The sequence below is a fragment of the Larimichthys crocea genome, chromosome XXII (assembly GCF_000972845.2).
Source record: "Larimichthys crocea isolate SSNF chromosome XXII, L_crocea_2.0, whole genome shotgun sequence".
Classification (NCBI taxonomy): domain Eukaryota; kingdom Metazoa; phylum Chordata; class Actinopteri; family Sciaenidae; genus Larimichthys; species Larimichthys crocea.
Window position 1 is genome coordinate 15,860,022 of NC_040032.1, and position 19,550 is coordinate 15,879,571.

Below are 19,550 nucleotides of genomic sequence, written 5' to 3' on the forward strand. Positions count from 1 at the left end.
TCAACAAGCATTAAACGAGCAAGTCCGATTCAATTATATTGCAAATGGTGTAATGCTTAAGAGTGACGCTCTGGGTTGTGTTGAATAGGCATCTAGTGTATGTGAGACTCTATAAAGAAAGGTTCTCATTTTATCAGTCCTTATGAGACTGGTCCTGTTAGGCAAACCTTGCTGCTCTTTCATGCCGTGCTCATATCACCATGGCAACACACCAGCCCCTGCAGGCGTCTGCCAAATTGACAGTGTAAAACAGAGCGCACACATCCACCCATTCATTCAACCCCCCTCTCTTTCTTTAGCACAGAGACACCGGTTATATTGTTAATTAGTTTATGTATACATTTCATACGGCTAATTTATCACCTGGCGCGCATTGTTGTGTGCTGCTGTAAAATCAATGATTTCTTTGTTCCGTTTTTCAAGGTTTAATTCGTCGGAATTCAACAGAAGTAAATTGCAATGAGTCTTGCTGACCAAAAAGCCGTACAGGTTGAGACAGAATCAGGCGTAGGAGAAGGATCACAGTGTAGGAGGATTTAATAGACCCTTACCTGCAGGGTATACAGGCATTTTCAACAATTGAGCTTTGATGTTAGTAAGCTGTTAGAAAGCTGGAGATGACACACACTGTGACAGTTCACTAGTGTCTCTCTTCATAATGCACTTTTAGTACCCAGCATGCATCAATAGATGTGCTTTTAAGCATTAGAAATCTATTATTTTTGACATTTTACATTTAGATGAAAAAGCAGGGACTCAAATGCGGATAATTGATATGACTAACGTACAAAACTGCATGCAAAGATATAAAATTTGTGCCTGGAAAATGTACTTCTGGATGGGATTCACTGAACACCAAATGAACAGCACAAGCTTGTTTGAAGATATGTTGTAAACTGTGAACTGATAGCCTGCAGTCTGCAAGGTCTTTTTAATAGACACTCCCAAGGGACTGTAGAATGCTCAAATGCTCTAAAGCTATCTGTGATGCACTTATCAGTGTTGACTTGTTTTCAGTGTGGCAAATGTAAGTGATTCCAAATTAAAATATATTAAATTACTAACGTTTCCACGTCAGAGATGCAAGACTAAATGAATCACATTCACCCTTTCTGTACAAACTGTCTTCATCTATCTTCAAAAAAAAGAAATGTCTGCAAACTAATTTGCAAAGTGACTAAGAAACAATGCAACTTGTGAAGCCGTTGTCTCATGCGTTGATTTGATGTCTAATCCACACACAGCTAGCAAATGCAAATTTAATTTGGATTTGGAATATTAAACTCCCAATTTATTTTAATTATTGGATGAAAATAATAGTAGATAAACACAGGCAAAATCAAGCTTAATGCATTATGCACATCGACAACAGTTTTAGGTTTTTACTCAATATCAAGTTGTCACAACTAGATGTTCATGCAACTATATGATCCAGTTTATAATTACCGTACAGACATAGTAGATTTCATATACTTCCTACAGTACACATTATATGAAAAGATATTTCCACATATATGGTCATAAGCGCTGGGTGGGGGCCCTGCTGTGCTGAAGATTGAAATGATCTATGCTCATTAACAGTCCCTAGTGCAGTCTAATTAGCATGTAATAGGACACCAAATCCAGCACAGGAGGCTTGTTATTTAAGGATAAAGCTCATCTCTCATTTGAATGCATTTTTCATAAGCTGCTCTAATTAAGTTTCATTAGCATTATTAATTAAACATGAAAAGCTTCTCATTTCCTCTGTATCTTGGCGTCTACTTCAAAACAGTGCAGAGTGACAGTTCTCGTGTTAATGGAAATCTCCATCGTGATATCACGATGTCACGATATGACTCCAGCAATGGATTAAAAAAGTCTTCTATTCACAAAACTGTAAATCTATTTCCCCGAGGTTCGCTCAGGATAGCTCTCATGTTGCAATTCATTCACACTCCAAAGCTGAAGTACCATCATGCTTACTTTTTCAAAGAAAAGCCTCTTGAAACCATCTTAATTTTGTTTTTTTTCTGTTGCCCGTAAATCATGTAGAGTTACATTTGTAGAGCCCATCTGGCATATTGGGAAAAGCCAGCCTTGGTTTCAGCGAGCACACTTTTATTTTGCCACTCATTTTGGTGAAGATGACAATTCTTGCATTATTTTTTATGATACCACTTTTTTTCAATCTGGCCACCAATTTGTCAATATCAGCTTTGAAAAATATGCTATTCCATGAAACCACAATACACAAAAACATCTCTGCAAGCCTGCATTTTAGCTTATGAACAGAAGTGACCAAAACTGCTGTGAACTGATGCAATAGGCCAGAAATGTACTACCCATCACTAACAAGATGTAATAATTGATTTTCATTTAGAGCTCTATTTACAGAATATAGCAAAAATGGATTATAATGTAAGTAACTATTCACCAGTGTATAACAAGAATTGTTTTGTCTTTGTTATCTTAGAATGAGCCTTTTATATTTATGTTAAACTGCCATGTTCCTACAGTAACTTAGAACAGACAAGCTGAACACTGGCTTTAGATACGGTCACCATAGTTTATTCTTTATGCTACAAAGAAGAGGGTGAAATGAAGAGGTTGCAAGCCAAGCCTACACCAATCGAGGCCACTGAAACCACACACACTCTCACAAGTTACCCTTCTCTGTGGTCCAAAGTCTGACATTCTTTCATCCATCATGTGTAACAAATCATCTCCGGTAAATATTGTCTGGGCAGTTTCCATTGTTCGGTTATCAACGCCCATTTTTCTCTTTCCTTCATTCTTTACTGTTTGCAGAATGAGGCACATTTTGGATGCACCGATCAACAGAAGTTTGTCTGACATGCAAATTATTTTGGCAGAAATTCTGCTGAAAGAGGAAATAAAACATCTCTTTGCCTGATCATTATCAAAAATGCTCACTATGCATATAAAGTCTTCAGTGTGCCTCTATGCACATTTAGTCCTGTCAAACTAAACTTCAGGTCACTTTTCAGGTCTAATGCCCTGGAACTTAATTTACAGTGTGTAACTTAAAAAATACATTGTTTCTTTTAAAAAGCTGAGTCAATATGCAGGATGAGATACTCGCCACTAATGAGTTTTTTGGGCAGGAGCAGAAAATCAGAAATATTTTACATATTATGTAATTTAACACATTAGCAAATCCGGGGAAGTCATGCTTACGGCCAAAAATCATTCTAGCCTTTAGCCTCTCACTTGCAGCTCTGTGAAAATTATAATAATTTGTTGGCTTAGAAACCAAAACAATGTGCTTTACCAGGTTGAAAATCTCTAGATCTAGTCGGGAATGGCAGATATTGGTGATCATTCTCTGGGTTCATTATTTATTACAATACTTGTTTTGATTGCATACATACATAACATGTTTTAATAGGTTTTTTTCACACAAAAAGAGATGCATAAGCATAAGAACAGAAAGACTATCGATTCAGTGTTTTCCTCACAACGATGTCAGACAAAGCCACATTGTCCAAAAAGCCTTTGCTATAAAAATACGATATATCCTTAAAAGTGACAGCGAGACAAAGGGTCATGTTGGGGCTGCATTGGATTTGTGGAGGCAAATAATGAACAAGCAAGAAAATAGCTTGCAACAAAGAAAAGAAGGTTGCATTTTTTTTGTTTTGTTTTGTTTTCTTTAGATTAACCTGCAACACGCTTGCGTTAACCAGGTCAGCCTTTTCCTCTAATGAGAATGAATCACACATCCTGAAAATAACATGACATATTAGCACTTCCCTTATTTGGTCGACAGTAGCTGTGGTATATTTCCATTCATTTTATGTAAAGTCACACAATTGTTGATCTAAAACAATCACAGCTTAAACATGCTTTAGATATAGTAGAATACAGTGCTATATTTTATTCTATATGTCTGCTAACGTTATGCTGTACTCATCCGGATTCACTAAATCATGAAAAGGCATCCATGCCCTTTGGATTTCTTCATTATCAAGTGGGCTGACAGGAACAATTCAAGTTTTAAACTTCCTGTGAAAACACACCATTCACGGCTCCATCGCAATGACAAATCAGAGTGTTAAGTAAACGTACAGCTCGCATAAAGAGTATTTATGACAAGACATTAAGCTATGATATTCATTTTTAGAAATATTTATGGACCAGAAGTCGTTAAAAGAGCCACTCCACAACAGTTTATAGTGCATCTCTGGTTTAGCTCCTTTATCTTGGCTGGCTGTTACGTATTGTCTCTCTGTTGGAGTTACTGATTTTAACTTGTACTGATGACTTACATTCTGGTACAGTGTCTAAATGAAACTGTCTCTGATCTTTTAACCCGAGCAGGTTTGTAACCTGACAACCTCACGCCCCCCCTGGCCATTCTGTAGTCTAGACTGAACACCAAAGGCAATCCGGTCTTTGCTTTCTAGGCCCTCAGGCTTTGAGAACATCCTACACGGAGTTCTTAAATTGAAGAAGTCAGTGCATCTCATGTTTTCTTTATCGGATGTCAATTCACAATACACAGAGAAAACTTTTGCATAGAATTTAATCGTTGTTACTTAATTGTTCCATAATCATGCTACACTTTTTTTTTCTTTTTTGCCTCTGGGAGGGCATTTCCCATGGCAGCATGACTGACATCTCAGTGCCTACATTGCTAAGAGACATGCTGTCAATTACTGTGGTTCACTACTGCTTGTTATGGCCCTGTACAGTCTACAAACAATAACACAAGCCACACAATGTTGTTGTTTTTTTCAACAAGCCAGCAGGTCATTTGTTGTCTACCATTAGCAGTTAAATGTTTACAACATTAAACATCTGGGAGAAAATCAGAAAGTACAAATTAGCAAGCTACACTAGCTAATTAGGCCCACATATTGCACTACTCATATTACCATCATTGTCAGTCAGAAACAACAATTTACACCCATTGCACCAATACAACAACAATATAATAATGTTTATTCACTTACTTATACTGATTTCTTTCCAAATTAACTTCAATATGACTTTCGATTTAAAGTTCAGCCCATTGAAGCATCAACATTCATTCATGATTCACAGTCTGGATAACTACCTTCAAACACACTTTCTGTAACCAGTTACTTAGCAGGTTATGGCACAGGGACCAGAGATAATGAAGGATTTTTTATTGTATATCTAAGCTTAAGTCAGCAGAAAATATCTCACTCGACTTTGCACTACTGAGCTGCACATTATAGCCTAAATAGTACCCGAGTACTCCCCTTAATAAAATAAAAGTATGCCATATTTGAACTTATGCAGGGCCAGGGCTGTACACTGGTGACTGAGAGACTGCCCAAAGAATGCTTGGAGGAAGATTAATGCTTCAAACAAACCCATTTAGAGCAGTGAAGCAGCAGTTTTACTCCCTCTGTGATATAAACTCACTCTAGGGTATTTTCTATAGATAAGAGTACATTTTCTGCTTCAGTGGCACTTGTACTTTAGTTGAACTAGTCTAATTTGAGCATCTAAAAATCTAAAATCATACAAACTGATAAGGATAACTTAGTGTAGTGTAGTTCAGACATCAGAATAATGACAGAGCCCAAGTCATAGTCCGTTTAGTCGACTCAGATCCTCGCGACATCAGTTATTATAGCATGTGGATTTTTACAATTGCCATTCAAGGCAGTTCTTGACAGTCAAATGAAACAAAAGATAATAAATGGGCATGAATTTCTAAATAAATGGTGTTTCACTTTATATGAATAGTTAACGTTTTATTATTTTATTTCACATCATGTTGTCAAGTATTCCTCAGGGAGAAGAAATAGTCCAGTACGTAAAATGAAAGAAATCCCAATGGTAAGTCTAATTAAAATTTGGAGGCCAGATGTTTTGCCTTCTCTTTTTTTCCCCAAAGTATTCTGTTGGCAGCTTCCAGTCTCTGTATTTTTCAAGAAGCTATTTGGATGCACAATAAAGCAAGAAACATTTCTTTCATTTTCAGCCAGTGGATATTCTTATATAGATGTAATTTTCTGAATGTTTTTCATCTAAAATCCCCTATAAGACCACCAGGGTATACACTGTTAAAGGCCTGCTCTCGTATTATCTCCTGTTACTTTATTACTAACACGGTCAGCGTGAGCGTAAACACTGCATTCGTGTCTCTTCTTTTGGATATCTGCCATATTGGCTCCCATTTAGGAGAGGAAAACAGTCATTTCTTTAAATAGTATTAACCATTAGCGACGCAAGATAGCACACCGAGGCTTTTGTTCGTCGAGTTATGGGATTTAGGAATAGTTAGAGCTATTAGGGCTCACCTTTTCACAGTCATAAAGATTTGATCATGCTTAACACATTAAAGTTTGGGACTGATTAAGCCTCTATTCAATATTGGAAGGCACAAGAAGACTACACAGATGGTAGATTTAATACCACCTACAGTATACTTATCAGCTTTCTATCAGTCTCCATGGACCTTAGAGCTGTTCATTAGGTAGTTCCTTCTCTAGACACTGAATTTTAGCTCAAATGATGATACCAGAGTGAAAAAAATAGAAACTGGCCAGGGTGAAAATCTCTCGCACCACAGGTTTGTCTTACCTCCTAACTAATCCTATAAAATAGTTCTATACAATCTAAAACATTCCACTTTATGAACAGGTCATAATGAGATTACTAGAAATATAATATCCGATACAGTATCAACATAAAGAGCAAAACAGAAACAGCCTCACAAAATCCCATAGGGTCTAATCACCACCTCTCTTAAACAAGACAAGAGTATAAGCTTTACCAAGATGGTGTTTGTTGCAAGGTAATTAGATTGCATTAGTTTGTTAGTTATTATACCCACCCTGTGTAAATAATCTCTCTGATTTGCTTGACGTTTGTGCCAGCCATTTCCAGTTTGTACCAAATTAGAACCTGGAACGAATAAAAATAAAAAGTGCAAAACACTTATAAAACATTAGACTGCAATCATCTCACTTTTATGCAGGAATTACAACCATTTTTAAAAAAAGAAAGAATTGGACTGGAGATGAAAAAAAACTCAACGCACTGGGAATTAGAAGCTTGAATAGCATTGACAATTACTGTGGATTTGACCCATACGGCTTCATAAGACTTAATACTTAATAGTCTCACCAGGTCTGACAGATGAGAAACTGTAGGCGTACACCTCTTGAACTCTAGTCTTTCAGAATAAAGTGCAAATAATGATTACTTGCTAAAAACCCTTGCACCGTGCTCTGTCTAGACACCAAGTGAAGCAGCGCTGGTATTGAATTGAAAGAAGGGATAGCAAATACAACTATGCGACGTATCACCAAGGACACGGCTTTTCAATTCAAGGCAGATTGTTATGGAATGGGTCAGAACGTGTGAATATCCATGGTGATGTGCAGTCACATGAATGTAAGAAAGATTGCAGCTGAAAGATCTTATTTTTGGTTATTGTCTGTAGGTGGGATGTATTCCAATATATGTGTACATCATCTGCACAACTGAATTTGAATTTATTTTAACTGAGGGTAAAAGAAAAAAAACACATATAAACAAAATGACCTAGCTTGCAACCCTACTTCATATTTTAGCACTGTGGTAATTCTTTAGTGCATATACTGCCAGAGAATATTTGTGTTTTTGTCAATACCACGATGCAGTGTGTGCACTGCAGGTTTGCAGAACCTGTGTGTTTACTACCATTTAAGACAAGATGACAACAGCTCGTGTAAAGAACAGTAAGACAGGTACATGACTTGAAAGGTCAAGGTCAAGTTCTTGAAAACTTTAAACATGTAACGTGGCCTTTACCTGTCTACAGTGCCTTTGTTTAAAGTTTCGTGGGTGAGCTTGGGCAATCTTCAGATAATATATTCTCACTTCAGCCAATATCTACAGTCAGCCAAGGCAATTAGTGGATGTAGCATTTTTTTAAATGAACCAGTGAATGGGTCAACTTCTTCCATTGTAAGATCTAAGGCTGGTGTTACTAAGGAAACACCTCATCTGTTATGGTTTTACTGCATACAATAGGCTGACTGACTCAGACACAGACACAGCCAGATACACACAGGTCATTTTGTTATTATGAATCCAAACAGAAACATTTTTATTATTTATTTCATATCTCATGTATAAATGCAATGTCCATACAACCAACTTTAATAACTGATAAAAAAAAAGTGATTTCCTGCTGTAGCCCTTGTCCAAATTTCTTTAGAGTCTTGAATCTGATTTTGAACGTTATTAAACTCATGGAAATGAGAGCCCATTTGACCAGCATCTAATAATGAAAATAACAAAGTTAATATAGAGAGCATTTCATCTGCTCACTGGAGTCTCTCTCCTCGGAACACATACATCTTCTCGACATTCTTAACTTTCTTATGGAATAATATATATCGCACCGCATAAAACCTTTACGCAACATCTAATTTTCGGTATTATATTGTATTTGATGCCAGGACATGTTGGAAGCATATCAATCATACATCACTCTGGAACCTAAAATGAAAGGCGTACACATTTTTATATCTGAAAATGTAAGACAGTGTGAACCACAGGTCATCATACTGTATGTGCAAGTAGACATCGAAGCTGTTGTAACTTGAAATACAACTGAACTATGAAGTTGTAAAGTTACAGGCTTCATAAACAATAACAAGCTGGAGACTAGCTGAATCCAAACCTGTCATTTGCTATTATATTGCATTATTCTCTCTGCTAGCTGGTCTGTTTTTCTCATTCGGGTCTTAGTTTGACCAAATAAACATCTGAAGCAAGATGTCCATTCTGGTAACTCCTTGATACACCTTTTTCTTTCTTCAATTCAGTCATCTTCATAGGTTCTGCAGTTACCCAGCGACAATCTGAGCAAATAGATGATACTGTACCTGCTGTATATTAAAACTAAGTGCTTAAAAAACTATATACAAAGGACAAAAATAATTGAATAGAAACCTTTCCATGGCCATTAGTCTGTGCATATGTAATCAGCCGAATGGTTTAGCAAAATATACAGTAAATTAAAACATAAAAAATAAAAGCTTGGAAAATGAGACAAAATAACTTCATCCACAATTCAATTAGTTGGCCCTGGATGGAAATTGCAAAACTGGATGAGCGCTAACATTTGCTAATCCATTCAAATCTATAGAACTGATTTATTTATGACTTTGCACATAATTTAATCCTTTTTTTTTTAAAGCAAGAGCAAAATGCTAAGTAGCTTAATTTGCTTTCTTTAGATTGTTGTAGGGTTAGGAGCGGCGCTGTGCAGCAGCTGACTGCAGGAGTGTTTAAAGCCTACTGTTTCACTATCAGAAATGTTTTTGTTACTGCTATTGCGTGCCTAACTGTCAGGATCGTGTGGATATAATCCCAACCCAGTGGCAAACATGAACAATGAACAATGAGGGTGAAAAAAAAAAAGAAAATGCAAACTACTATAGCTCCAGGCATGGTTAAACACACCGAACCCAACCCTTTAAGTGAAATACTGACATCCGGCACTGCTGCACAGAATCAGAAATAAATGCACTGACTAAGATAAGGAGGCATGAGACATAAAGACATGTTTACACAAGAGTAACAGGATTACTTTCCCCCTACACCCAGTATTATGTGAGACTATTAATTCTTTCGAATGCATTTATAGGTTGCTTGTTTGATAAAGGAACTAAAGCACCTTGTTTCCCGAAATTCAGATATAGCATTTTCTGCGAGAAGGAGGAGTGATACAGATCCTCCCATCTCTTAATACCCCGTGCTTGCTAGAGAGCTCATTCCGTTAATTAACTAAACCACATGGGGCCAAACATAAGTCCAAATGCTCTCTCTTGTTTTGATTTAACTCCACTGTATACTCTCCCGGTGAATAAGAGATAGAGGCAGGCTGTAGATCAAATAAAGGCATATATACAGTTTATCTGTACTGTATGTGGGATGTTTTAAGGAGAATTGAGGGTCAGACCTCATGCAGGAAGAATAAATGTGCTGGTATAAGTATAGCTTTAACCTCTGACCATAACCACCCTTGTCTTCCTACTCATACTGACTTTGTCACCTTTCTGACTGTTTATCTTCTTCCTCTTCCTCCCGCTCTTTTTTTTTTCCACACATCAGTAAACCTCGCCACCTGTCTCATGTATGGTATTGTTTTGGAAACGATAAACAAGTGTGCATGAGGTGAAGTGATAACCGAATTGACAGTTTGCCGGTTGGATTTATTAGCGGGTAAATTGTACAGCCTTTGTAACTGCCAATCAGAAGACGCGGCACGTGCACCCACGCGCACGCGGCGATCTACATCATGACAGGAATGACAGCCAGTTGTTTCGTGTGGTGCTGACAGCTTTATAAACATGTCTCTTTTAAAATCTCCTCAGATACCACTGCCATTAGGAAATCAGATGTCCATTAACACATTTCAGACGTTACTGTACATCATGTCGGCTTTCAGAAAATGTTTTTTCTTCTTTTTTTCTTTTATTCCCTTTATCTAAATGACAGAATTACCAGGTGGAGTTTTGAAAAGAGATTTGTAATATAATAAAATGCAGGGGTTGCAGGTGCGCTGTCAAATATTTGAGTTGAACATATGACTCGTTTAGAAGAAAGTCTAATTCGTGAGTGGCTTCGAGATTTGTATAATGATATGTCAGCATGCTCATTAAGCAGGTTTACAAAGCTAACTCTGCTTTGCGCCCATTACATTGTAAATAATCCTCGCTTCCTACTCTCCACACCAAGTGGAGTTTAAAGGCGTCTAATGAATTAGTGATTCCAAAAACAAAATCTGTTTCATTGTGATAACGGGAAAGCATTTTGTCAGCTCAGAAAAAAACACAAAAAAAAACATTATAATAGAGTAGAATATAGAACGAAAGCAGAAATCTCGCTGAAATTAGGCAGGGTACAAAAGAGAGTTGCTTTTATGATTAAACTGTTCCTGCTGTCAACTTAAGTCTAGGAATTACAGTTGAGAATGTTCCCCCACCTTTTTTTTTATTATTATTTTTTTGGGCCCTGTTATGTGAACTGGAGTCTGCATTCCATACATCTATTTCAAATTATTGTAAACTGGGTTTTATTATAATAATAATGTTGTCATGTGATTGAGATGTCAATGTTTAGGCCTGTAGCAGCTACCTTCATCAGTGTTAAACTATTTATCTGATGCTGCTGAAGCTCTTTAGCAAACAGAGATGTTATTTGAAGACTCTGACCTGTCAATGTAACCATCCATCCATTACTTTCAGCTTAATGTTCATCCAATAGTTTTTGCTATTTCACCATGCATGTATTCCACCATTCATCTGTTGCTTATAGCTAACTACAGTATGTCAACCATTCATGTATTACTCAATAATTATTTCAACCTTTAGACGCGTTTCGACCTCTTTGTTGCTCACACACTCTCAATTACAACACATACTGTTCAGTGTTGACTCAGTATGTTACATGTATGTGTACAGTAGTGGCTCAAACCCCATTATACAGCTCTAAAGTTAAGTGTCTACGGAAGTATCTATAAATCTTGTATCTTATGTTTTAAGATCTGAATTCTGCATTTGCAAATGGAATACATTTTCTTTTGCTTTCTGTAAATGGGTGCCATTACTAAATCAATGCCTACATCTAGAATATAGATTTTTTTTATAATTATGAGATTTGCTTAAATTTATTTTGTGTAATCTGAAAAGTAAACGGGAATCTTTCTCTTCTCTTTTGCTTCTTTGCTTCATGCACTGCTGACTGTTGCTGGGCTTTGTCCCAGGCGTGAACAGCTCAGGATTCATAAAGTTTCCTCTTCGCATCACCGCTCCTTCTGTCCCTCGGTTGACCCGTCTGTAACTGCTCCAGCTCCACAAGTGGATGTGCTACAAATCCGAATGCAACAAATTCTTCAAGTCTGCCCACGAAGAGACAAAAAGGGTAAACAATGTGTCACTTCATCGGATGAAATATCCCAGGATCTATTTTTATTGTGGTGACATTTAAAGAGTAAATCAACACCAAATCACATATGGCAGAAAAAAAAAATGCTACTGTGGGCTTAAATGTTGTCGCACGTCTGGCCACACCCTGTGATGTCACCGTGGGTGGCTTCAATCAGCTGTCAAAGGTATGACACCTGCTGTGACACCGTGCCCAGAGGTGCAGCATCCTGTAACATTTGTAGCTGTCAAGAGCAAGTGCAGCAGCAGCAGATTTGTGCCTATTTTTCTTTCACTGGATTTGATTTTCTCTTCAAAGTGCACAATGACACTCGGCTGCATTTTTAACCTGTTTGTATCTCCATCTGTGTTATATACTGTGCATATGTGTGCGTGCACATCTTTGCGTCTGTCTGTTGTAGAGCCTGTTTGTCAGTTCTCTGTATACCTCCGGTGAATGAGCGTCTATGTGTTTGCCCGGAGGGTGGGGGGTTGGGCGGGGGTGTCTCCAGGTGTATTATGTTATAAGAGAACAGATGTAATTGTATACGGATCACATTCATACCCTGTGGTGTTGTGTGTCGTGATTACAAACAAACCATGAGCTCATAATTATAACATTCTTGACTGCCTACGGGGTATTAAATGGAGCTGAGCTTTAAGGTTTCCACAGTCAATAGATGTAAAATGGAGATGGATTAAAAAAAAAAATTAAAAAAAAAACTTTTAATTGATGCTTGTTTAAAGTCACATTTGGAAGAATCAGTTATGAATTAAATTATGAGGCTGTAATATTCAGGGCACTGGCCACAGACAATATGCTGGCTACATACTGCATGGTGGGCAGACTCTTTGGGAATTTGGGATAGTTTGAGGGCATTCTCTCTCTCTCTCTCTCTCTCTCTCTTTGTTCCGATGCACCGATTACCCTTGTCTTGTCCTGGTTTTACCTCACTCATATTCGAATATGGCCACCAGGAAAAAGGTGAGCGGGAATCAAACAGAGCCGCCCTCTTTAAACTGACTAATAAAGACTTCAAATGAAGCAGTATTTCAGCCCACACTGTTATCCCTGAACAGGACAATACCACTGTTGAATTGTGGCCTCAGTCTGTCTTTGCTGTTTACACTGAATGCATTATGTGAATGAACTTGACGATACGTGCATTGGGTGTACGAGTAATTATCGGTTTATGTGATTAATTACAAAACGCAGCAGCAGATCATCAAACTTCATTTCTGTTAACTGATTAGAAACATGAATCTAGATTGTTTGCAATCACATGAAGCACCCTTCTAAATGAGGCTTTAAAACACTCAAACAAAACATGACTTGACTCGAATCGTCGGCCACTCGCTGCTTCCTAATTCTATGATTTTGTCTTTTTTCATTGGCGTACATATAAATCCGTATTACCTTCCATCCCTCAAACATTCGTTCTCCTCTCTTCACTATCTGCTCCCATCTCAAACAACTTATGGCCCACCTGTGAAAATACTTAAACATTATTAGTATGGCTGGTGAAGAGCAGCAAAGGCAGTGGCAGTGTGTGCGTGGGCGGGAGCTCTAATATGATTGGCTCAGGGACACTGTAAGCCTGAGTGGCAGCCCTTAATGGGAGCCCTGGAGAGGTAACCCAACAGCTGTGTGTTTGCAGCTAATGAGAGATGGGGGAGGAGTAAAGGATCACAGACTGGAAACACTCTGATAAACTCTTGCCTCAGAATGGCTGGGGAAGATAGGAAATCAAGTTTTCTCCGGAGGACATTGCTTAAGGCTTCCCTTTGTGACAGAACACAGTGTTTGACTCATCGTTCCTGGTCCATTGCTTATGCTTAAGCAGTTATGATCACTAGCATCAGTGTTTGGGAAGAAGGGAAAGAGAGTAACTGTGGCGTGGGATGGATTTTGCTCCCTGCTGAGCCATACTGATTTATAGCCCTGAGCAAAAAGCATTGTTTTTTTTTTTGTTTTTTTTAATTACACTGCTGCAGTTTTCTGTCTGACATACCTAGTTTATTCCAATATACACCAACGGCACATTTCCTTCCCTCTTGTGCAATTGATAGTCATTGTCTTCACTGGCAAGAAACCAACATTTTTTTTTTTAATGTGCATTACTACAACATCAAGCAATGTTAACATTCAATTCCACTAATTTCCTCTTCTGATGTAGAGGGGGGCTGTGTTACTTCCCAACCCCTTATTATAACCGCCTGAGGGTGGCGCCAAATGAATAAATTGTGGCCAGCCAGGCAGCCAGCTCCCATCTTAGGCCATTCATTTTGCTACATGGAATGCATATCAACAAGTAAACTGTCAGTGCATGGCTACCTGTTACATCAAATTTATAAAACAATGTGAACGACAACGGTGCGTTTCACATCAAACACACACAAACAGTCTTTTTTTTGCAGTGAGACTATCAAAGAGATGGATGAGAGGGAGAGACAGAGCAGGACATGCACAGTGACTGCATGATTATTTAATAAAGTGCATTCTTCCCATCCCACCACCCCCCCTATTTGAGTTGACCCAGTTTGATGAGATCTTCTTAAACTGTAGGAATCACACAATTTCCTGGTCGGCAGCCGAGGCATAATGTGATGCTGAGTGTGAAGTTGCTGTGTGCTGCGGTGGATGGGAGCCCCACCTCCTCCCACGCTCTGATGAGTAGAGAGAGAGAGAAAGAGAGAGAGAGAGAAGGAGAGAGAGAGAGAAAGGGAGAGAGGGGAGCAACTAAACCAACCCACAGTATCTCACCACTTGCTCTCTGGAAATGCTTCAGATTGGGACCCTTGGTTTAAAAACAAAACCGGTTAGATATTCCGTTTCACGTTGCAAAGATGACATTTATGTTGCCGTCGTTTAGACATCCAGTGCGTCCTGAGAGTGCGCTCTAGGCTACTTTATACCAGGAGGAGGAGGGAGAGGGGGGGGAGAAAGCGCTTGACAAACTTGGACCGAAGGGATGCGCCAGCGAGTGCATATCTTGGCAGGGATCAGTTATTGAGGATTGGAAATGGCACACAGTCGGCTTTCCCCATGGAATGAGACTCCTCGTTTTCCAGCTCTGACATAAAAAAAAAAACAAAAAAACGTCTCAACAGCTCCTAACTTCTAACATTTTTTTTTTTCCCACGCAGAAAAATCTGTCGCTTGTTCCAGAAGAGTGCCGGACGACGTTGGACACAGTATATCCAACGAATTTCGATGCGGAAAGTTGTGCATGCTGTGACTGGATTTTGTGGCTTCTTGAAGTTATATATTTTTTTGGATGTCAACACTGTGACGGAGGTTTGAGGGTGAACCACCTGCCTCTGGGATCACCGGTGGACATATCAAGCTGCGGACGGATACGCGACAGGCGCACATAGAGAAGTCTCTGGCACAGGTACTGAAATGGCTGCAAAAAAAAAATGAACCTAAGAAAGTTGTTTCGATTAGACGCTGTTGGATTTGATTTGTTGCGGATGAAGTTTTCTTTTGGAAACATTTGAAGTAACGTCTAATAACGCAGGCCAGGGTCCATGTATGCTGTTTGTACAACAAGTTGCCCGCGTTGCACTTTATCATGTCGGTGTTACAGGTTGATAGGACGCAGCTGGAAAAGAGATAACACTCATATATCACCAATAATCTAATTGCCAACATTTATTATTCTAACCAGTAATGACGCGCTGCGTAATTGATAAAGACGATGCGTTACGATTAAAACGCATCCGAGTAGACTTGAGGTCTTGCCTCCGTCTGTAATGGCATTAAGTCATTAAGTCTGCATATCATTGCACTTCACCTACAATATGAGTGCTTCCGCCCCAATCGGATCTGTACCGGCGATCGTCTAATTGCGTTTTTATTACAGCATTATGATTCTGTGAAGCAGAAAATGTGATCCATTCGTATCATCTATCTCTCGCCCTTTTTTTTTATTCCTTTCCTTATCCTAGCTGCAAACATCGCACTAATTGCCTCCATTAGTGGATCTTTATTTAGAGATGTTTACTCATGAGTAACGATTTCTTTTCTTTCTTTTTTTTTTTGCGCAAATAATTTTGATGTAGGTTATAGCCTGCCGTGGTAATAACTAAACGGCAGTTTTCCAATGGAGAGATTCGTGCGTATAATTGGAGAGAGAGAAAGAGAGAGAGAGAGAAAAAAAAATCTTTTGATCAGCGCATCCGCACGGGTAATCTCTGCTCTCCACTGAGAGTCTGGGGTGTTGTTTCTCGCCACTCCACCGACCACCAGGCACATTTTAATAGTCTGCTCCACATAGTGATGTCGGTCTAAGTTCCCCCACACATACTGTAGGGGCTACAGGGCCGTCAAAACAGATCAAAACAGGCCCCTTTAACCCAGATTCTGTCCGCATCTGAGAAACTGTCGGAGACATAGACCTGATGAATGCGATGATCTAAGTCAGCTGATCATGAAGCAGTTCGAGATAGGAGTTTGGCAAAATGCAGATTGAATTGGTTCCGCCAATATTTTTTTTTTTGTATTAGTAATATCTATCTATCTATCTATCTATCTATCTATCTATCTATCTATCTATCTATCTATCTGTCTGTCTGTCTGTCTGTCTGTCTGTCTGTCTATGGGGCAAAATGATAGGCTGGATATTTCAGTGTCTTCTGTATTTCTGATGTATTTTTCATATTTCCTATAGTGTTTCTCTGTGAATACTGTACAACACATACGTATATATTCCTACAGGCATCACTGGAGGAATGCAAAGGGTTTGGTCGAATCATAGAAAAGGCACAGGCGGCTTTTTTCTGACATGACTGCTCAACAGTTGTTTGAACTTGAGAGAGTGAACCTTTACAAAAGCTGTAAAACACTGCTCTACTGAACTCTGGTCACATGCACAGAGCAGTGTAGGAATATAAAGTGTATGACCTGTCAGTATATTCGTATCTCCCTTTAAATACCCTGCCGATGTCTGAATGCAGCCCCCTTTGATCTCAGTGCATTTAATGGGATTTTTTTTTTTGTGGTATGAGTGACCCTTCATTGCTTTTTTTTTTTTTTTGTGGAGCAACCTACATGAATAGCTAAATCAAATGTCCATGCCCTTAGCAAGTGTTTCCAACCAAAGGCCATTGGTTTCTCATTACCAGTGGCCAGGTTTTTTTACAGGCACTAGAAGTGTGTGGAGTAATATTTTGCAGTAAATTCAATTGGTAGATCAGCTGTAAGGAGAACCAAGCTGTGATACTACCCATCATAAATCATGCTGGTGGGAGGGTAATGGATTTTACCTGTTATACTAGCTAAAGGCGCAGAGTCAGCCGATATATCAAATCACATCAGCTGAGAAAATCATTAAATCATCCGTTATCTTTCCACACTGGAGCAAAGCAGGGATATACATCTTACAGTATGAATTCATGAGCTTGATTTGTACACAGTAACAGGTGAAGATTCAGTGGAACAAGACGACTGGTGGTGCTGCTGGATCATAATCTTCTCTGCAGTTACTGCAAAGCAATCAATTAATACAAAACAATCATTTTCATTCCGACACTGAAATGATTGTTTTTTGCTCCAGACACGACCTTTGACATATCGATGATTTACAATTGTGCCTCAGTTGATTCTACGCTTCGGTCACTCGTGATGAACCTGCGGAATGGCCAACTTAAAGAGCATGTGTCGCCCAGTCAGTCACTGAGTTGACTCAGCCAATAGATAGTCTGTCTCTATGGTAACCAGGACAGGCTCACACGCTCTGCAACACAATTATATTGTCCTTCATGTTTTACATACCTTTTATTTTTAATGTATTGTGACAACACTCGCATGTATGCAGTCTTTTTTACGTCTCCTACTTCAGTTCCACAACACCGCTTCCTTCAATCCCATTTAAAATGATATAATAATGATTAAATATAATGACTGCATATTATTGTCCTTCACAAACAAATAATGAAATGTTCATGTCACATTCAGAACAATTGCTGCCGATCATGACTTTAGTGATGATAGATTGACGATGTTATGTCATGTTATGATGTTATGTGACTAATAACTGATGAAATACATGATGGCCTTTACATGTGTTTACTTTTTTTTGACTGAAGTACTGCTCTTGTACTTTTTCATATTCAGAAAGACAAAAAAAATAAAACAACGACAACTGAAAACAGGGAAATGAAAAGTAATAAAACCACACAGTCAGATGAGTAACAAATATAGAAAGCGAAAAAGCAAGAACAGGTGAGACTAAGAACGGCAATATATGTGCAAGTTAATAAATAAGGGATCAAGTGAAGCATAAGAACAATACAATATGTAATATTAAATCACATGTATTAGATTGTATTAGATAAGAGTACAACAAAGGGCGATGACAGTTAAAGGCAGTGTTGAATAAATACATTTTCAATTCACATAGCTAGACTCTCTAATAGCCTGGGGGGTTCCATAGTTTTGGTGCATGTAGTTAAAAAGTTTCAGCTGCCTATTTTCTTATTTGTGTGATAGTTTGTACTTAAAAAATAAATAAAATAAAATAAAGATCTAAGATGCTGTGAAGAATTATAAAATACCAGTGAATTACTAATGCAGGACAGTCCCAAACCAACCAAGAACCTTGCACACCAGTGAAAGAACTTTAAAATCAATCGTAAAATATACCAGAAGCCAGTGCAGAATTTTGAATTAATTGTTGAAAATGAAGAAATTTGGTCTGCATACACTTTTTCTTTTTTTCCGGCAGCCAAACCAGTTGTTAAATGTCAGGGTTTAGTTATCACTTATGTCGAAATTAAATATACAACAGTGTGTCATCAGCATAGCTGTGGAAATGAAGTTTATGCTGTTGGATAATCACCTAAAGGAAGCAGATACTCTACAATGAAAACAGTACAGCACAACAGCAATCATTAACATTAGTTATTTATAAAATGTCCCAGGTCTTTAAGATTTAGTTTAGAATTAACAAATTGCTCAAGTTTTTGTCCTCGAAAACACTTGCATAGAACGCAAAATGAACCAGTTGACCTTGTATTTCTCTGTCTTCCTACATATGACATTCCTGAAGACAGTTTGACAACTGCCTGGGGTGTAAAAGCTTTTTTGGAAAAACACACATGGACCAGTTTTAGGATGATGGCTATGTCAGAGTGAGTAAACTGGATCCTACCATAGGGGCCAAGGTGATGCAGATATTTCTGAATTGTCCACTCAACATGCAAGCAAACGCCTCGTGTTGGAGGAGCAGGTTTGCTGTGTTTATATGCTAAGATGGTACCAGTTTCTCCGAGATCATTGTTATGACTAGGTTCAGCAGGCTTGGCCTCATTATGGCAGAAAAATGTATCCGTCTTGGGAATGAGACTAACTGTGCACAATTTGCCACCGATAGGCTCAGTGATTGCAGACATGTAGAAGTTGAGCTGTTCTCTTGAACACTGGGTACAGCTGGGTGGTGCACTGTGTGAGGGCTCCAGGTGAGACTCAATCAGACCTTGCAGTTTGACTGATGCTTAGCTGCCAATGAATCTTTCACCTTCTCCTCAGTGAGAAGCAGAGCAGCAGCGCTGGCACTGGGCACTGAGCCTTTAGGGAGAGGCGGAGGGATTGAGGATTGTAGGCAGGTTGCTAGGAGGAATTTGGGAGTTCACTGTCATTCA

General features: G+C 38.6%; 1 protein-coding gene across 1 annotated transcript in view; it reads left to right on the forward strand.

The window, feature by feature from the left end:
* The first annotated feature begins 14,635 nt into the window (after positions 1–14,635).
* Positions 14,636–19,550, forward strand: part of pcdh1a (protocadherin 1a) — an 80,197-nt gene continuing 75,282 nt past the window's right edge. Inside the window, exon 1 of the mRNA XM_019278178.2 lies at positions 14,636–15,301. The gene's annotated coding sequence lies outside the window, so the exon portion shown is untranslated. The remainder of the gene's footprint in view (positions 15,302–19,550) is intronic.